Source organism: Macaca fascicularis, chromosome 3 (genome assembly GCF_037993035.2).
Source record: "Macaca fascicularis isolate 582-1 chromosome 3, T2T-MFA8v1.1".
NCBI classification, from domain to species: domain Eukaryota; kingdom Metazoa; phylum Chordata; class Mammalia; order Primates; family Cercopithecidae; genus Macaca; species Macaca fascicularis.
In genome coordinates, this window is record NC_088377.1 from 75,576,121 (window position 1) to 75,595,491 (window position 19,371).

At 41.5% G+C, this 19,371-nt stretch overlaps 1 long non-coding RNA gene across 1 annotated transcript; it reads right to left on the minus strand.

The window, feature by feature from the left end:
• Window positions 1–4,135: 4,135 nt before the first annotated feature.
• LOC135970141 (uncharacterized) lies at window positions 4,136–7,555 on the minus strand. The gene is made up of 2 exons (XR_012433192.1): window positions 7,181–7,555; window positions 4,136–6,866 (listed from the first exon to the last, which is right to left on the minus strand). It is a non-coding gene; the product is annotated as an uncharacterized lncRNA (long non-coding RNA).
• Between the last annotated feature and the right edge of the window lie 11,816 nt (window positions 7,556–19,371).

The window sequence follows — 19,371 nt, forward strand, 5'->3', positions numbered from 1 at the left end:
AAATATTAGCCTTGGTGACAATTATTTTTTAACTGTGGAAGTGTTTTATTGATGAATTTGGAAGAATACCATTGCTAGAAGGACTTTCCCAAGTAAACACTTTAATCCTGGAGTGGGAGTAGTTCCTCAGAAATGTTGTACTGCAGCTTGGAATCTAATGCTGCTTAAACGTGGCTCTTTTGTCCTTGCTTTTTCTCTGACTGTGAGGTGCTGGGGTGTGTCATGACTCCTGTGCCTACTGTGTTGTACCTCGCATTGTGTATGCAATAAACGTTTGTTAAATACGTGGACCTAGGCGTCTTAATCAATGTTTCAGGGAACAGGGGCCTTGGTCTCTGCCCCAGCAGTTCTGAAATATTCACACACTGCAGCCACTTTCCCTGAACCGGTGGGACTGCAGCAGTGGCTTCCTCAGTGTGGTACTCCATCCTGCAGCATCAGCATCACCTGGGAACCTGTTTAAAAATGCACATTATCAGGCTGCACCCCAGGCTGCCTGAATCAAACACTCTGGGCCTGGGGCCTGGCAATGTATGTTCAAAACAAGCTCCGCAGATGAGTTTTGACCCACATTAAGCCCCAAAGAGTCTGACACAGCAGGTCGCTTCAAGCCCTGCTGCCAGGATGGCCACTGTTCCCACAAGAGGGAGGCAAAGGGCAGGGAGCAGAGGCAGACGACCGCGAGGGAACACCCTGCAACCCTGGCCAAGGCTGTCCCAAGCCAAGTGCAGATGCAGCCTGCAGATGAGAAGGGATCCCCAGGGTGGAGACCCGATTACTCATGGAAGCCGGGTCAAGCTGGGGACACAGGGCGTGGGTGGACCCAGGGAAGTGGAGCCCTGGATGAAGATTGAAATGTTGAAGGGGAACTAAATTAGATGTAGATCTAAGCCCGTAAAGCAAAGCACAGCCCATAAGGCACAGTACAATAACGACTGTAGGGTGCATTTGGGACCCGAGTCAGATTTGCCTGTTTTCTCCTGGGGATCACTCCCCCTTCTGGGGATCAACTGGGTTCCTAAGCCCAGTTGCAGGACTTGTGTTTCTAATTCTTAACTTGATAAGTAACATCTGAGCTGGGTTTTGAAGTGATATTCTGTCTCCTGTTCCCTCTCACTGAGTCCTCGGGTGTCCAGCAGTGAGAAGGTTGTGAGTGCTGGGCTGTCATCTGAAATTCTGCTTTCTATACCTTACCAAGCGCCTCCTCTACAATCTGGGCAACGGTGCTTTAGTACCGTCGCACATATCAAATGAGACATGGATGTGAAAGTCCCTTGTAAACTGAACTTTGTCCAAATGGAACCTATATTTCAACCAGGGTTCTCCGTGACTCAACTTTGCCTCCCCATGTCCCCAAGATTGGTCCACCAATTCTTCTGATGGATTCATTTATTTTGTGAAAGGTGGTGTGGTTATTAGAACAGAAAAGAACAGATTCGATTCCACCTTAGCTTGGTCAGTTACTAGCTCCATGACTCTGGGGAGATACTTACCCTCGTTACCTCTAAAACAAAGCAGAGATCATAAAACCTAACAGCGGGCTTAAGTGGGAGGATAGGCCTGGCACACAACCACACTTGTTGCCTTTTTTTCCAAAGACAACACAACTGAGGTCAAGAAAGAGCTCAAAGAAGAAGCCAGTGATGAAGTTAAAATTTGTGCCGTTTCCCTGTTTGGAGTCCTACAGTGACTTCCCATCTCACCCGGAGTAAGAGCCAACATCCTTAAAATGTCCCTTAAGGCTATTCCCTTAGATAGTTTGGGCTCTGCTATCCCTGGCTCCATCTTCTACTCCCTCTGCCGCCCACCTCCCAACCCCCTCAAGGCACTGCAGCTGCACTGGCCTCAACTTTACCCAGCTATCACCCTTTGGGGAGGCCTTCCTTGCTACTTTACCTAAAGTTCTCACCCTCCCCAGTACGTATACCCCTCCTTTTTGTTCTGCTTTTCTCCTTGCATGTCTTTTTATCTAAAGCACAAGTTATTTTACTTATTCGTCTTGTTTATTTTCTCCTCCCTTACTACAAGTTCCATTGGGTTGGGGAACTTTTATCTGTTGTTCGTTCCTTTATCCCCAAGGCCCAGAACATTGCTTGGCATGTAGTAGGCACTTATAAATTATTTACTGGACACAGGAAGGGGAACATCACACACCAGGGCCTGCTGGGGGGAGGGGGGAGGGGGAGAGGGATAGCATTAGGAGATATACCTAATGTAAATGACGAGTTTATGGGTGCAGCACACCAGCATGGCATATGTATACATATGTAACAAACCTGCACATTGTGCACATGTACCCTAGAACTTAAAGTATAATTTAAAAAATTATTTGCTGGATGACTCAAGATGAGAGCTCTGTCAATTATACTATAATAATAACTAAGATTTATATAGCTGTCTGGATTGACAAGTGCTTTACATGCATTATACTGTTCTATCCAAGAGTGGATGTGCAATAATTTTGTACAGCAGTGGGCTAATTCAATGTACATAATTTTCCAAAACAATTCCTCTAAATCCTTGGCATTATATTGGTTTTTGACTGGAGGAACACGCTTGAATGTTCAGGGATCATTTACAAAGGCTTCTGGTGTCTTCACTTTTGCTGCAGTGCAGAACAGGGGTGCTCTGGAACGTCAGTGTGGATCAAGGACTCTGCAGTGGGAACTGGAGTTCACGTGACATGGGCTCCATCAGCTTAATTCTGAATCCCTAGCTCAGGAACAGCATCAATGCAACATCACAAATACACTGAAGTGTGAGGAGGCTCAGGGGCACCCACACCTACAGTCCTTCACGTAACTCATGAAACTCTACTCACTCTACTTGACAATAACCGTTTAATTTGTTAGAAACTTTAAGTCCTACTTGGCCTGGACACCTATTCCATTCACTTACAGCCTGTAACACCTCTAAGTGAAGGCAGGGCCTGGCCGTTCTACTGAAAAGCAGTCTTCAGGCAACAAGGACGGATTAGCTCATTTTCCACTAGCAAAAACAGTATTATCTATCGTTTTTACTTTGAAACACAGAGATCTGTTTAACTGAAATATCTCAAAATATCTGACTGGCTTTAATCTTTAGTATTCGAAAAAGGCAAAGAAAACAAAGCAAAACAGGCCTCAGGACTCTGAAAACTCTGGCACATGTGACACTAGAAACTCAAAATTCATCACGTGCTGGGAAAAGTTGTGCAAGATTCCTAAATTAGGGCTGTCTGGCCAGGGGTTGTATCCCGAGAAATATTTTCAACATTTCCATTGCTCATTACTATTGTAAAGTCCCACACTGGGATGGTCCTCTGCTGGACACAAAAACGCATACTGAGCTCTCTCTCACACCGTATCCAATGCCCAGTTAGCGTTCGCAGGCAGGTCCAAGAAGCCAGCTGCCCCAGTTAAACGTTGTGTGTTTGGGTGCTCTGCCCCTCAGGGGCTGGGCTGAGGAGCGTGCAAAGGAATCAGGTTTTGGGTCAGGACACTGGGTCACTTTCCTCAGGTCAACATGAAAGAGAATGTGTATTTGTATGTGTGTGTAAGAGAGAGAGAGAGAGAAACTTTACACTTATTATAGTGCAGGGATCTATTTCCAAAGGGAACAGGGTGACCGAGTGCAAGGTTTCAAACTACATTCCTATCCCATTTCTTAGGGCAGGGTGTTTTTGTCCCTTGAGGAGTCTTATCTGTGGTCAGGCATGTTTCCCACCAGAGATCCCCAGACATCCGTCTCTGCCTGAGGGTTGGCAGCCATTCCTGTCCTTCTACCACCACTCTCTGCCTCATGAATTTCTCAGAAGGAGGAGAAATGGGAGAGACTACTAAGTCTCCACCAAGGCATCGCATTGCTAACATCACGTGCTGGGTCACAACCCAAGAATTCACTTTGTCCTGTCTGGCCACCCTCCACTAAGCATAGCTGCACTGTGTGACCCCACTGAGTTGTCCGCAGGGTCTCTGGAAGAATGCGCACCCTCACTTGTTCACACCCTAGTCTGAACAAGAGGACCCCAGGATAATCTTCTGCCTTTCTTATGTTCCGAAATTGTGCCAGGAACCTAATTAGCATGCGAGCCTCATTGGCTATGTTGGTTGCTTACCCTTTTGCTCCCTATCAGTCACAGTTATGAACCCAGGACTTGTGGCAAATTCTTTAATTTTTACATAGCTTTTGATTTATTCATTGTGATACCTGTGGAAAATTTGAATAATACAAAACGGGTAAACATAAAAGAAAATAAAACACAATCAACTACCTAGCGTCATTCTTTACTTGGCTACTTTGCCCAATTGCTTTCTGTATATTTTTTGCACAGTTGAAATCATTTAACATACAGCATATTACATTTTCTTCTTATCCTCATCCCATAAAATGTTTCCAAAGTAAAAAAAAAAAAAATTATCAGGTACTATTTTCATGGCATCATAATATTTCATCAAGAAGTACTTGATAGTTTATTCAATTATTCTCTAACATAGGATATTTAGATTGTTTCCAACTGTTTCTGTGCAAATTATAATTAAATTTGTATTTAATCTTTGTCTACCTTTCTGATTACATTCTTGTAATATTTTCTTAGAAGAGGAGTTATTAGACATAGGAGTGAACACACATTTTGTTTTTGTGTTTTTTTTTTTTTTTTTCTTAGAGACAACATGTCACTCTGTTGCTCAGGCTGGAATGCAGTGGCACCATCATAGCTCACTGAAACCTTGAACTCCTGGGCCCAGAAAATCCTTCCACCTCAGCCTCCTGAGTAGCTAGGACTACAGGTGTGCATCACCACACCTGGCTAATTGTTTAAACTTTTTTTGTAGAGATAAGGTCGCAGTATGTTGCCCAGGCTAGTCTTGAGCTCCTGGCTTCAAGCAATCTTCCCACTTTGGCCTCCCAAAATGCAGGAATTACAGGTATGAGCCACCATGCCCAGGGAAACCACTTTAGGATCTTTTTACTCTGTGAAAGCCATTGTAATGGGCACTGGCTTCACTGAGTAAAAGGGTCCTAAAGTGATTAGGCAAAGATTCTCAGCCTCTTGGATACTATGTTCTAGCTAACTAGAAACTCTGTAGGTTTAAAAGTATGTATCTTTAGTGCAAGAGTCTTGCTTAGTGCATTGTGCAAGTTTTATTCAACACACATTTTTGAGGACCTCCTTTGTGCCAGGCAAGGTGTTAAGATGCCAGCAAAGAGAGAGGCAGTTCAGCAAGGCGTGGTGGCTCATGCCTGTAATCCCAACGCTTTGGGAAGCCGAGGCAGGTGCATCACCTGAGGTCAGTAGTTCAAGACCAGCCTGATCAACATGGTAAAACCTCCCGTCTCTACTAAAAATACAAAAATTAGCTGGGCATGGTGGCACGCGCCTGTAATCCCAGCTACTCTAGAGGCTGAGGCAGGGGAATTGCTTGAACCTGGGAGGCGGAGGTTGCAGTGAGCTGAGATCGTGCCACTGCACTCCAGCCTAGGTGACAGAGCAAGACTTCCTCTCAGAAACAGAGAGAGAGAGAGAGACAGTTCACGACCTTGGCATTTATCCTCTAGCAGAGGGAGGTGCCAAAGGGATCTCACAAATGCAAGCAAGCTTCCTTCTATGATAAATATGATGCAGAATTGCTGAATTGATGCATGGCGTCAAGGGACTTTATGATGGAGGGAGTTGACTTAGAGAGGTCAGGGCAGTGAGGATTGAATCGAGATTTGAAGGAGGAGGAGGATGTGTTGCCCTGCAGCAGATTTGAGGGAAATTGCAGAGATGGGGATGCAAAGATTCTGGCCAAAGACTGTGCGGTGAGCATGAGGACAGGACGGAAGGTCACCATGCAGGGCACGAAGTGAGGCAGGGAACACAGCAAACGTAGGGCCTGGTGAGAGTTCTGAATTCAATGCGTACACTGGGGGTGGGAGCAGGGTGGGTGGAAGCACATAACCAGATTTGGTTTTGAAATGGCCAAAGGGCATTATGATAGGCAAATCAGGCACAGGACTCTGCCTGCTATTAAACCATTGTCTCTCAGCTCCAAACCACCCCTCCGTACTCCGCACGTAGTTGTGATTTTCTGGCAACGTCACTGCCAACTCAATTTCTCCTTTGCAGATTGGTCCCAGTTCGCTTCTGCCACTGGGGCACTGGATCAGGCATTGGAAGGCGGGATGATGGCCGAGGGGACTGGAGGCTGTGGCTCCCTGTTCTTCCTGGTGGGGTACCTCCTTCCTGGTAGGGTCCCTCCTCAAGGACGCTTCGCCCCAGCAGCAGCATTTGGTCAATCCCCTTTCAGCAGTTCCGGGAGCAGCGCCTCTATGGCACCTGAGACGTCTAGGGCCCACCCTGGGCCGTCAAACCTGAGCGGTCCAGGCAGAGAAAAGCAGGCGGGCCGCAAAGGCCACGTAGTGAGCTTGACCGGAGGGCGCCAGCCAAGGCTCTCAGCCTCCAACGCGTGTTAGAATCCTGGGCTCGGAAGCCCCCCAAGTCAGAATCCTAGGGCAGGAGGCCGGCCCTGTGTGGATGGGTGGGATCTGGCCATGGGGATGACACAGGGTCACTCAGGAGCCAGGCCCCAACCATTTAGCTGCCGTCCAGGCACCCTCCGGAAGCTTCCCTGCGCCTACTTTGAACCCATGGCTGCCAGGCGCGGTCACTCACGCCTGTAGACCCAGCACTTTGGGAGGCCAACGCAGGTGGATCACGAGGTCAGGAGTTCAAGACCAGCCTGGTCAACATAGCGAAACCCCATCTCTACTAAAAATACACAAATTAGTTGGGCGTGGTGGTGCGCGCCTGTAATCCCAGCTACTCAGGAGGCTGAGGCAGGAGAATCGCTTGAACCCAGGAGGCGAAGGTTGCAGCCAAGATCGCGTCACTGCACTGCAGCCTGGGGACAAAGCAAGACTCCATCTCAAAACAAACACACACAAAAACAAACACAAAAGAACCCAAGGCTGAGAAATGTTGCCGGATCTCACCTCCTCTAGGCCCGCGTGTCCAGAAATCGACAAGAATTCTAACCAGAGGTTGAGAGGCATTAAGAGCTCACCCCCCGCCCCCGCCCCCCCACTCCCCGACCCCTCCACCCCGCCTCTGGCTCCACCCCTCGCCTCCGACCTCCCCGGCCCCCCCCACCGCCCCCGACTCCCTAATCCCCACCCCCCTCCACCCCGTCTGCCGCCAGCACAAGCCCGTACGCACCGCTCTGGGAGCCGCCACCGCTGCGGCCACCGCTGCGGCTTCCCTCGCAAGGCCCCAGGGCCACAGGGCCACAGGGCCTGGAACCAGTGCGCGCCTGGGACGCAGGCTTCGGGAAGGTTCGGCAACCGCAGGGCCCGGCGCCTGGCCACCAACCTGCACTGCTCTTGCTGTGTTGTGCCAGCCTCAAACCAGATTTACGTTGTTTCTGGGGAAAAAAACGCATCCTTACTCACCCAGGCCCGGAAACAAGCGGCACCTCAGCCTCGCCCGCCGTCCTCTGGCTGCACAGGGCGGGCGAGTTGGGCCCGCGAGGCCAGGACTGGACACTGCCCGGGATGAGCGCGTCCTGACCCACGTCTGGCCTGCCGCCCACTCAGCCCTGCGCTGTGGAAGAGTCACTCAGCGTCGCTGCACGCCTCGGTGCCCCTGTTCACAAACTTGCAGCCCAATCCTGGGCTTCCTCGCCCAGATGGAGCAGGCGGGGCTCCAGGACGCTGAGTCTTCCCAGTCTTGTGTGAACCCCAGGCCCAGGGAGGTGCAATCCTGGCCCTCTTAGGAGGAGAATCCTTAGGATCACCTTCCTCCACTCTGCGCTCCTATTGAAAAACCCACACTACAAGGGGAAGCGGGCGCCAGGGAATGGGGAGCTTTTCTTCTTTGTTTGAAATGGCATTACAGCTTCTCTGATTATAAGGGTAATACATTATCATCGCGAAAAACCAAGGCAAAAATAATTTCTGTGATATCAACTCCTAGAGATAATTTCTACTAGCATTTTACTGTATTTTTGAGGTACATATTATGAAAAGAGAAAGAGGATAGGTGTATTTTAAAACCAACAATGATTTAATCTTTTTAATTATATTTAAGTGCTTTACTTTAATGCTATTTTGTTTAATTACTTTATTTCCATCTGCTATAATCTTTTAACTACTGTTTTGTAAAAATACTAAGATAACTCCTAACACCTCTTCTACTTTATATTTTTTGCATATTTTTTTCAGTGTTTGAAAGTTGTATGGTATATTTTAGTGGGCGTGGAATAGATTTTTTTAAAGAATATGTATTGAATCAAATGGTGCACTTAATTCAGTCTTCAAGGTTTACCCATGTTGCAGAAATGTGTTAGAATTTCTTTCCGTGTAAAGGCTGAATAATATTCCATTATATGTGTACATCACATTTTCTTTTTATGGTAGTAAACATTTTATTTTTATATATTATTTTTTAATTGATGGAAAAAATTGTATGTATCATAAACAACATGATGTTTTGAAGCACAGTATCTTCCCTTATCTGCAGTTTCCTTTTTGTGGTTTCAGTTACTTGTGGTTAATCATGATCCAAAAGTGTTAGGTGGAAAATTCCAGAAATAAAGAATCAGTTTTAAATTGTGTGCCATTCTCAGTAGTGTGATGAAATCTCATACTGTCCCGTCCATCACACCCAGGATGTGAATCATCCCTTTGTCCGGTGTACCTGGGCTGTGTAAACACTACCTGCCCGTTAGTCACTTAGCTGTCTTGGTGATCAGATTGACTGCCAAGTATAGTGTGTAAACCAAAAAGTGTCTGAGAAAGGTATCCATCAATTCAGAAGTTAATTTTGCCAACTTTAAGGACATGCCTGCAAGGGAGGTCTGTGCCTTGCTCCAAAGACGATTCTGAGGGCTTTGGTATTTAAAGGGGAAAGAGGGAAGTTGTGGTTACATGACTGAATCCATGTGTGGCAAGAGAAAAGGAGCAGGTAAGGGAATAGCCTGTTATGTGTTCTTCTAGCCCTTGGTAAATTGGTGCTTCACTTAAGATAAGGTGAGGGTACAGTAGCTACCTGTGGGGATGTTTAACCTTTTATCTGTACTACTCTGCTTAGGAATAAAAGGAAAAGCAGCTTCTTGCATGACTCAGCTTTCAGCTTAATATTTTCTTTTGGCAGAGTGAAAGTAGGTTCCCAAGTTTTTGTTTTCCTTTCGCAAGTATATACAGGGTTTGGTACTATGCATGGTTTCAGGCATTTACTGAGGGTCTTGGAACGTATTCCCTTGGAATGGATAAGTAGAGACTACTGTATATATACATTGTGGAATGGCTAAATCTAGCTTGCATTACCTCACATAGTTGTCATTTTTGTGGTGGGAACACTTAACATCCTCATTCAATTTTCACACGCAGGTACTGAGTGTCTACCATGTACCAGATTCTGTTCTGATACTGGGGACAGAAGAGAGACAGGCCACACCCTGAACCCATGGAACCAGGAGAGACAATGAATAAGAAAACAAACAAAAAAATTGAGCAAGACGATCTCAAAGTGTGGCATTAGGTAGTAATAAACAAGATGATGAACGAGTCGGCAAGGGATGGGAGAAGGTTATTCAGATAGGATGGTCTGGAAAGGTCTCTGTAGAGGTTGTGTTTGAACTAAGAGCTGAAGGATAAGAAAGACTCAGGGACAGAAGGGACTTGAAATATTACAAGAATGGAAGGGAGGCTAAACTGCTGAAATACCCCTGTGTGCAGGTATGTGTATGTGTGTGTGTGTGTGCGCGTGTGTGTGCGTGCTTGTGTGTGTGTGCATGCGTGTGTGTGTGCATGCGTGTGTGTGTGTGCATGAAAGATGAAAGATGAGGCTAGAGAGAGCCTTTTATTATTGTAAAATGTTATGGTTGAAGAGTTTTAAGCTTATGAATGAGACAACCTGAGTATTAGATTTAAAAAGATGGTCCTGGCTACTTTATATGAATTAACGTTTGTGTCAAGTTTTACAGTTTACAAAGTATTTTCCCATTCATAGTCTTATTTTATCCTCATTCCAGACTTGTGAAAGGGTTTTCCTCATTCCCCTTTATTTTTCATTTGTGATAAGAGCACTTAACATTAGATTTACCTTCTTAACAGATTTCAAGTGTACAATACAGTATTGTTAACTGTAAGCGTGATACTGTACATCAGATCTCTAGAAATTATTGATTTCGCAAAACTGAAATTTTATGTCCATTGGACAGCAACTCCCCCTTCTCTCCTCCCTCCAGCCCCCAGCAAACACCATTCTACTCTCTGCTTCTATGAGATTGACAGTTTTAGATTCCTCATGTAAGTGGAATCATGCAGTATTTATCTTTTTGTGACTGACTGACTTAGTATAATGTCTTCAAAGTTCATCCATATTTTCACATGCTGCAGAATGTCCTCCTTTTCTAAGGCTGAATAGTATTCCACTGAAGGTATACACCATGCTTTCTTGATTTGTTTACCTTCCAATGAATATTTAGGTTGTTTCTACATCTTGGCTGTTGTTAATAATGCTGCAATAAACATGGGAGTATTAATTTATCTTCAAGATCCTTATTTCAATTCTTTTGAATAAATACCCAGAAGCTGAATTGTTGGATCCTATGTTAGTTCTATTTTTAATTTGTTGAGGCACTTCAATACTGTTTTTCATTATGGCTGCACCATTCTGCATACCCACCAACTATGAACAAGGGATTCAATTTCTCTATATCGTCACTGACACGTGTTGTCTTTTTTTTGATAATAGACATCTTAACAACAGTAGGGTGATATCTCACATTGTGGTTTTGATTTGCAATTTCTTCGTGATTAGTGACATTGAGCAACTTTTCATATAGTGGTTGGCCATTTGTATGTTTTCTTTTTCATTTATTTATTTATTGAGATGGAGTCCCACTCTGTTACCCAGGCCGGAGTGCAGTGGCATGATATCTGCTCACTGCAATCTCCACCTCTTAGGTTCAAGCGATTCTCCTGCCTCAGCCTCCTGAGTAGCTAGAATTACAGGCACGCACCACTATGCCTGGCTAATTTTTTGTATTTTTAGTAGAGACGGGGTTTCACCATGTTGGTCAGGCTGGTCTCGAACTCCTGACCTTGTGATCCACCTGCCTTGGCCTCCCAAAGTGCTAGGATTACAGGCGTGAGCCACAGCGCCCAGCCAGCCATTTGCATGTTTTCTTGAAGAAACATCTATTCAGGTCTTTAGCTCATTTAAAAGTTGTGTTATTAGGTTGTGGGTTTTTTGTTTTTGTTTTTGTTTTTTGCTATTGAGTTTTAGCAAACGTGTTTCTTAAATATTTTGGAAATTAACTCCTCATCACATGTATGGCTCGCAAATATTGGAAAACTGGGAATAAATGTGGGTAACTAAGTGTATGAGTCCATTTTTGTGTTACTATAAAGAAATATCTGAGGCTGAGTAATTTATAAAGAAAAGAGGTTTATTTGGCTCACAGTTCTGCAGGCTATACAAGAAGCATGGCACTAGCATCTGCTTTTGCTGAGATCTCAGGATGTTTCCAATCATGGCAGAAGGCAAAGGGGAACCAGTGTGTCGCATTGCAAGAGAAGAAACAAAAGAGAGAGGAGGTGGTTCCAGGCTTTTTTGAACAACCAGATCTTTTGTGAATGCATAGTGTGAAAACTCGAAGATGGCACCAAGCCATTCATAAGGGATTTACCCCCACGATCAAAACACCTCCCGCCAGGTTTCACCTCCAACATTGGAGATCACATTTCAACATGAGATTGAGAGAGACAAAACATCTAAACTACAGCACTCTGCAAAGGTCACAGTGGTAGAATTGCACCCATGTCTTCTGACTCAAAATGTCTTCAAGATACTTTTGGACAATCACTACTTTCTTTCACATACTTTTTTTTTTATTTCCATTACAATTTTAGTTCTCTAAGTGAATGGACAAAAAATGTCAGTCAGCTGCCTGCTACTTTACCAGAACCATGTTAAATGCTAAATAGACACTTCAGTTCAGATGTATTTCTTGTACTCAGTCTAGTTGGAGTGTAGTTGGAGAGCCCAGACATATTTTCCTGCATAATTAATAATGTGGGACTACAACAAAGAGCATTAAGAAAGTTACCAGAGATTGTCAAGAGTAATTCTTAAGGAGTTAGGACATGAGGCCTGTTTTATAAAATGAGTAGACATTGGACAGGTCATGGGATGAAGAAGTGCATTTTGAGAGATTTAAAAAATTGGTAGCCAATAATTTAACATCCCAATCCTTACACTCCATAATCATAATACCCACAACTTCCCGCTGCCCCACCAAGTTCCAAAAAATTGAACTGCAATATAAATAAAACCAACATGCCATCTTCACAAAAGTCTCCAGCTAGCAACCCTCAGTCTTTCCAATCACAGAACTGTTGCACAGTCTCTCCTTTATAGAAATTTTGAAACTACTAATGAACAAGCCAGGAATATTTGAAAACAAAAGCACTGAGGTTGAAATTTGTAAAATGCATTTGGAGGATGCAAAGGCCGATGACATTGGTAAAACAGGTTGAGAGTGTTGAACTTTGAGAGGAGCATGCATAGAGCTCTGCTTTGGTAAGTTTTAATTTACAGCAGGGAGAATTCAGAATGTCATAGAGACTGAAATCATTTAAAGGGATAGGAGGTTTCCTTGAATAATCCAGGTAGTTAGAATGCAAACAAAGATGTGAAGAAAAAGGACAAATTGGAGAATCACGTTGTGGTCATGTAGAATTGAATTGGGAAGGCCTATTAATTAATGGAGCAACACTCAGCATTCAGTTTTTCTTCAAGAAGAAAGCTATGTTGTCTCATGCTTTATGACGGCAACAGTGTGTAAAGAGCTTGGAACTAGTTCCTTCAAAACAGGCTCATTTTTTTAAACTTGTTTATATGAGTCAGTTTTATTTTACTTTTATTTTAGGTTCATGTCACAAAGGAAAACTTGTATCATGGGGGTTTGGTGTACAGATTATTTCACCATCCAGGTAATAAGCATAGTACCCGATAGGTAGTTTTTTAATCCTCACCCTCCTCTGCCCCTCCACTCTCAAGTAGGCTCCTGTGTCTGTTGTTCTCTTTTTTGTGTCTGTGTTTAGCTCTCACTTACAAGTGAGAACATATGGTATTTGGTTTTCACTTCCTGTTTTAGTTTGTTTAGAATTATGGCCTCCAGCTCCATCCATGTTCCAACAAAGAACATGATCTCATTCCTTTCTATAGCTGCATAGTATTCCATGGTGTATATGTATGACATTTTCTTTATCTAGTCTACCACTGATGAGCATGTAGGTTTATTCCATGTCTTTGCTATTGTGAATAGTGTTGTGATGAACATATGCATGCACCTGTCTTTATAATGGAATTATTTATATTTTTTGGATATATACCCAATAATGGGATTACTGGGTTGAATTGTAGTTCTGCTTTGAGTTCTTTGAGAAATCATCAAACTGCTTTCCACAATAGCTGAACTAGTTTATGTTCTCACCAGCTGATTGTAAGCATTCCCTTTTCTTCACAAGCTCACCAGCATCTGTTATTTTTTAAAATGTTTGAAGAATAGCCATTCTTGCCAGGCATGGTGGCTCATGCCTGTAATCCCAGCACTTTGGGAGGCTGAGGCAGGCAGATCACAAGGTCAGGAGATCGAGACCATCCTGTGAATGGTGAAACCCCGTCTCTACTAAAAATACAAAAAATTAGCCAGGCACAGTGGTGGGCGCCTGTAGTCCCAGCTTGGGAGGCAGAGGCAGGAGAATGGCATGAACCCAGGAGGTGGAGCTTGCAGTGAGCTGAGATTGCGCCACTGCACTCCAGCCTGGGCGACAGAGTGCGACTCCATCTCAAAAAAAAAAAAAAAAAAAAAAAGAATAACCATTCTGACTGGTGTGAGATGGTATTTCATTGTAGTTTTGACTTTCATTTCTCTAATGATTAATGATGCTGAGTATTTTTTTCATGTTTGTTGACGACTTGTATGTCTTCTTTTGAAAAGTGTCTGTTCATGTCCTTTGCCCAGTTTTTCATGGTTTTGTCTTTTGCTTGTTGATTTGTTTAAGCTCCTTATAGATTCTTGTTATTAGACTTTTGTCAGATGCATAGTTTGAAAATATTTTCTCCCATTCTGTAGGTTGTCTGTTCATTCTGCTGATAGTTTCTCTTGCTATACAGAAAAGCTCTTTTGTTGAACTGGGTCCCATTTGTCAATTTTTGTTTTTGTTGCAATTGCTTTTGGCATCTTTGTTATAAAATTCCTTATCCAGAATGGTATTTCCTAAGTTATCTTCCAGTGTTTTTATAGTTTTAGGTTTTACATTTAAGTCTTTACTCTATCTTGAGTTGATTTTTGAATATGGTATAAGGAAGGGGTCCAGTTTCAATTTTCTGCATATGTCTAGCCAGTTATCCCACCAACATTTATTGAATAGGGACTCCTTTCTTTATTACTTGTTTTTGTCAACTTTATTGAAGATCAGATGGTTGTAGGTTCATGGCATTATTTCTGGGTTCTCTATTCTTTTCCATTGGTCTATGTGTCTGTTTTTATACCAGTACCATGCTGTTTTGGTTACTGTAGCCCCGCAGTATAGTTGGAAGTCAGGTAATGTGACACCTCCAGTTTTGTTCTTTTTGCTTATGATTGCCTTGGCTATTTGAGTTCTTTTTTGGTTTAATATGAATTTTAAAATATTTTTTCTAATTCTATGAAGAAGGTCATTGGAGTTTGATAGGAGTAGCATTGAATCTGTAAACTACTTTGAGTAGTATGGCCGTTTTAACAATATTGACTCTTTCTGTCTGTGAGCAGGGAATGTTTTCTATTTGTTTGTGTCACCTCTGATTTCTTTGAGCAGTATTTTGTAGTTCTTATTGTAGAGATCTTTCACCTCCCTGGTTAGCTGTATTCTTAGGTATTTTATTGTTTTTGTGGCAACTGTGAATGGACTTGTATTCTTAACTTAGCTTTCATGTTGGATGTTGTTGCTGGACAGGAATATTACTTATTTTTGTACATTAATTTTATATTCTGAAACTTTGCTGAAGCTGCTTATCAGCCTTAAGAAGCTTTTGGGCCTGAACTATCGGGTTTTCTAGATATAGAATCATGCCATCTGTGAACAGAGATAATTTGACTTCCTCGCTTCCTATTTGAATGCCTTTTGTTTCGTTCTCTTGCCTGATTGCTCTGGTCAGGACTTCCACTACTATGTTGAATAGGAGTGGCAAAACAGGCTTATTTCTATAAGGAAATAGACGTTAAAGGAGTAATTTTCATCATAATAGAATCCCTTACAATGTTTCTTAACCAGGATGAGGTAAAAACAATTCATTTTGCTTAGGATCACTGTGAATTAATTGTTTAGATTATAATTATTATGAAGTTTTGAACTTCTTGCCAAAATTTAAGACTGAATTCTGCCTTTGAATACAATGATAGACTGATATTTGTTTTTCAAGGACCAAGACTGAAAGAAACCTTATACAAACAGTAGTAGATATTTTTTATAAACATTCAGTGTGGCCTTACCATGCCATACTGACCTTCATCTTTGACCTGCAGAGAAATGTGGCTTATGGTGGTGTGATGTGAAGCCAGACGAAGCAGCAGTGGAGGCTGTCTGGAGAAGCAACTCACTGTGCTAGAATTAACTGGAGAGTTTTTGAAAAGCAGAGATTCCCAGAACCTACTTGTGCGGGTCCTGCCTCAGTGTGCCTGGTGTGAACCCTGGGCACTGGTATTTAGAGAAGCTTTGCAGAAGCTTTCTGTGGTGCTGCCCAGTCTCTTGCTCACTCCCTCTGCTGATGAAGCTGTCCTAAAGGCCTGGTTTGCAGAAGGAGAAAATCTCCTTTTATATTTTTCTTTAGGTTTATTAAAACTTTCTATTAACCTGGAATCAACCTAGGCTTTTTTCCTGGAAAAAAATTTGCTCTTTATTCGTATGTTTATTCGTTCAACAAATATTTATTTAGCAAGCCTTTTTAAAAAGATACAGTGGTCACTTCTAAGACTCATGGGTCAGTTCTTTCATAATGTTTATATTCCAGTGGGGGAAGATTCTTTCAATCAGAAAGAATGAAGGGAAGGAAGGAAGAAAAGAAGGAAGGAAGGAAAGAAGAAGGAAGGAGAGAGAAAGAAAAAAGGGAAAAGAACAGAGGAAAAAGGACCCTAAGGAGAAATATGGCTAAAGGAGTGTTTACTTTCAAAAGAAATATTTACAAATGTGTATGTGTAGGAGAATGGTATGTATTGGTGCAGTGCTCCTGAGTGAGAGGCAGCCTGGTTTGTATCATGTGTAGACCTGAAGGGAGGATGAGAGTGTGGCTACTTGAATCTGGAAAGAAGCTGAATCCTGCACAGTGGGCTATTTGTAGAGAAGCTGCATCCTTAGATAGAGGGGCAGAGCCTGGTATAAACTGGGAAAAATTATTCCCAGCACATATCTGATAAAGGATATGTATACAGACTATACAAATAACTCTTACAACTCAATAGTAGAAAAATAACCTAACGAATTTGGCCATTTCCCCAGTAAGTACACAAAAAGGTGTTTAAGAACATTACTCATCAGAAAACACAGATTAAAATCATGATTGACCCACTAGGAAAGCTATTTAAAAAAAAAAGTCAAACAATAACAGATCATAGCAAGGATGTAGAGCAAGTGGAACTTCATACATAGCAGGTGGGAATGTGAAATGGTACAACCGCTTTGGAATATACTTTGACTGTTTCTCCTAAAGTTAAAAATACACTTGTCAAAGGATGCAGCAATTCCTTACCAAAGCATTCGCTCACCGCCCCCAAAATGAAAACTATGTCCATATAAAGACTTAACTTGAATGTGCATTGTAGCTTTACTTATAGTGGCCAAAACCAAGCATGACCCTAATGTCCACCAAGAGGTAAATAACTATACCTTTTGTGGTATAGTCACAAAATGTAATACTACACAGCAATAAACATGAAACAAGCAACCTACTATGGCATGCAGTTCCAAGGATGACTTTCAAAAACATTTTGCTGAGTGAAAGAAAACAGACATTAAAAAGCCCTTAGATAGAATTTTAATCTGCAGGACAGGATAAAGTCTTATAGGGAGATTATGTAGACAGGGAAGAAAATGAGCCGGGTATTAATTCTAGAGTTTTCCAGTATTTCCAGGCCAAGCAGAAAAAGATGATCCAAAAAAGGAGGCTATGGAGATACAGCCCAAGGGATAGGAGGAAATCTGGAAGGAGTGGCACCACTGAAATCAAGAGTAGAAGGAAGTGGTGGCTGTCCTTGTCTGCTGCTGCCGAAAGAGCAAGTGCAATCAGAACATGGAAGTGACCATTGGATATAACAAAACAGGGCACATTGGTGACCTCGACAAGAGCTGCCTCAGTGAAGAAATGGGGAAACAGTGTGACTACACATGTTAGCAGAGGAAATGTGATGAAAGGAAGTAGAAATGGCAGCTCCTGACAACACTAGCCAGTTTTTTTGAATTGAAGGACTGCATAGAAATAGGGCACAAGCTCATGCAGGACAAAGGGAGGTTAATTTATGTTTTATTAGCTTGTGTTTTGTTTGTTCATTTTAGAATTGGAGACACTAGCCCATGGTTGTATATGGAAATGATCTGGCAGAGAGAGAGAAAGAGAAGTAGATGACTCAGAAGAAAGTATAATTGCAGAGGAAAATAGAATGAAATTGCAACAGAATGAAGATAATTAAAAATACATAGTGTCCTTTTAATTTATTGCTTTCCTATTATATATTTACTTTTTAATTCAAGTATTACAACAAAGTCCCCTTATCAATCATCTTCCAGAAAACTTTGATCTCAAAGTTACGCTTGGTTTATTCATTGTATAAACACCAATTTGATTTTACTTGCTGGAACAAGTAAGAGGGAAAGAGTTGGAAAATGAATTGATGCAAGGGCTCTTAATGGAATTAACAAAGAACAGGAAAGAATACTGCCAGAGAACTAAGTGACAACTTTCTTTCTCAAGACAACAGGGAGATAACCATGAAAAGATCAGATAGAATAAACACAAGAGACAGCTACATTCATGTATACAACTTTAGCAATGATCACTTGTATAATATTTATAAATAACCAAAATGCAACAAAACTGGAAAGAAATAAATGTTTAAAATAGCAAAAACAAGCAAAGGCAAATTTAAAAGGTAAATGATGAAGAAAAAAGAAACCACATGGTCCACAAAGGGATAATAAACTTGTAAAAGCTATAACAAGTCAATAAGAAAAAATGGAATCAATGATTGTTTAATGAATAGAAACATGAAATTACTCATAAAAAAGAAATAGAAATAGTATGAAAAGGACCTTTTATTTACTACTGATGGAAGTGTAGTTTTGGGTGACTTTTCTGCAGAACTAATTACTACTATAAATCAAAAGCCTTAAAATGCCCTTAAAAATTGACCCAATAAGTCAATTTCTGGAGATTTCCTGAGGAACTAATCAGACTTATCTATAATGGTTTTATGTACAAGAGTGTCTGCTATAGGAAAAAAGGGAATAAATGCTCCAAGCTTTCAATATGGTAAGATTCTACAGGAGCATTATAAAATTATACTGTGGTGAAATATTCATGCTGTGTTATGAAGCAGAAAAAGACATTTCACAAAGCAATATATACAATATTATCTCATTTTAATGTATTTCACATATGCTGGTAACAATGAAAAGCATATGTGACTAAATATTGATAACAGTTATTGCTGTATTATGGAATACAGTTAATTTTTACTTTTATTGTGCTTTCATATTTCTCTCCAAAGTGTTAGAGTCATAAAAAATGCCACTTTAAAAATGTTAACTTGTGTATCTATTTTTAAATCCAATCTCTCAAATAACTATTGAGTTAAGGAGGAAAAATAAAATGAATGAGAAAATAACATACTTTTTAGTTTTCACTTTGCCATCGTCATAAATGTCTTTATTATTCTGAATAAAAGGAGGAAAATAAATAAACTACCCAACCAAGAAACAAGTGTCAACAAAGACATTTTTAAGAGAACAGGAACAAGAACATAATAAACCTAAACTAGAAATAATTCAAATAAATACAATATATGTAATAATAAAAATTTATTTTATATGATGACTGAAAAAATTTTGTAACAAATCTAGAAAAGAAAAAAGAATGAAAGTGCATATATGTAAAGAGAATTTTTAAGTTTACAAATTGTAAAATAACATGTCATATAATCTCAATTTGTACGTGCATGATGTATGTGTAAACACAAAGACTTGAAGTGAAAACACTAAAATGTTAACAATTGTTCTCTCTCTGTGATGGTATTACAAGTTATTTGTTGTACGTTTATATTTATGTTTATTTCCCACATTTTACCATGACAAATATTTAAATTATAT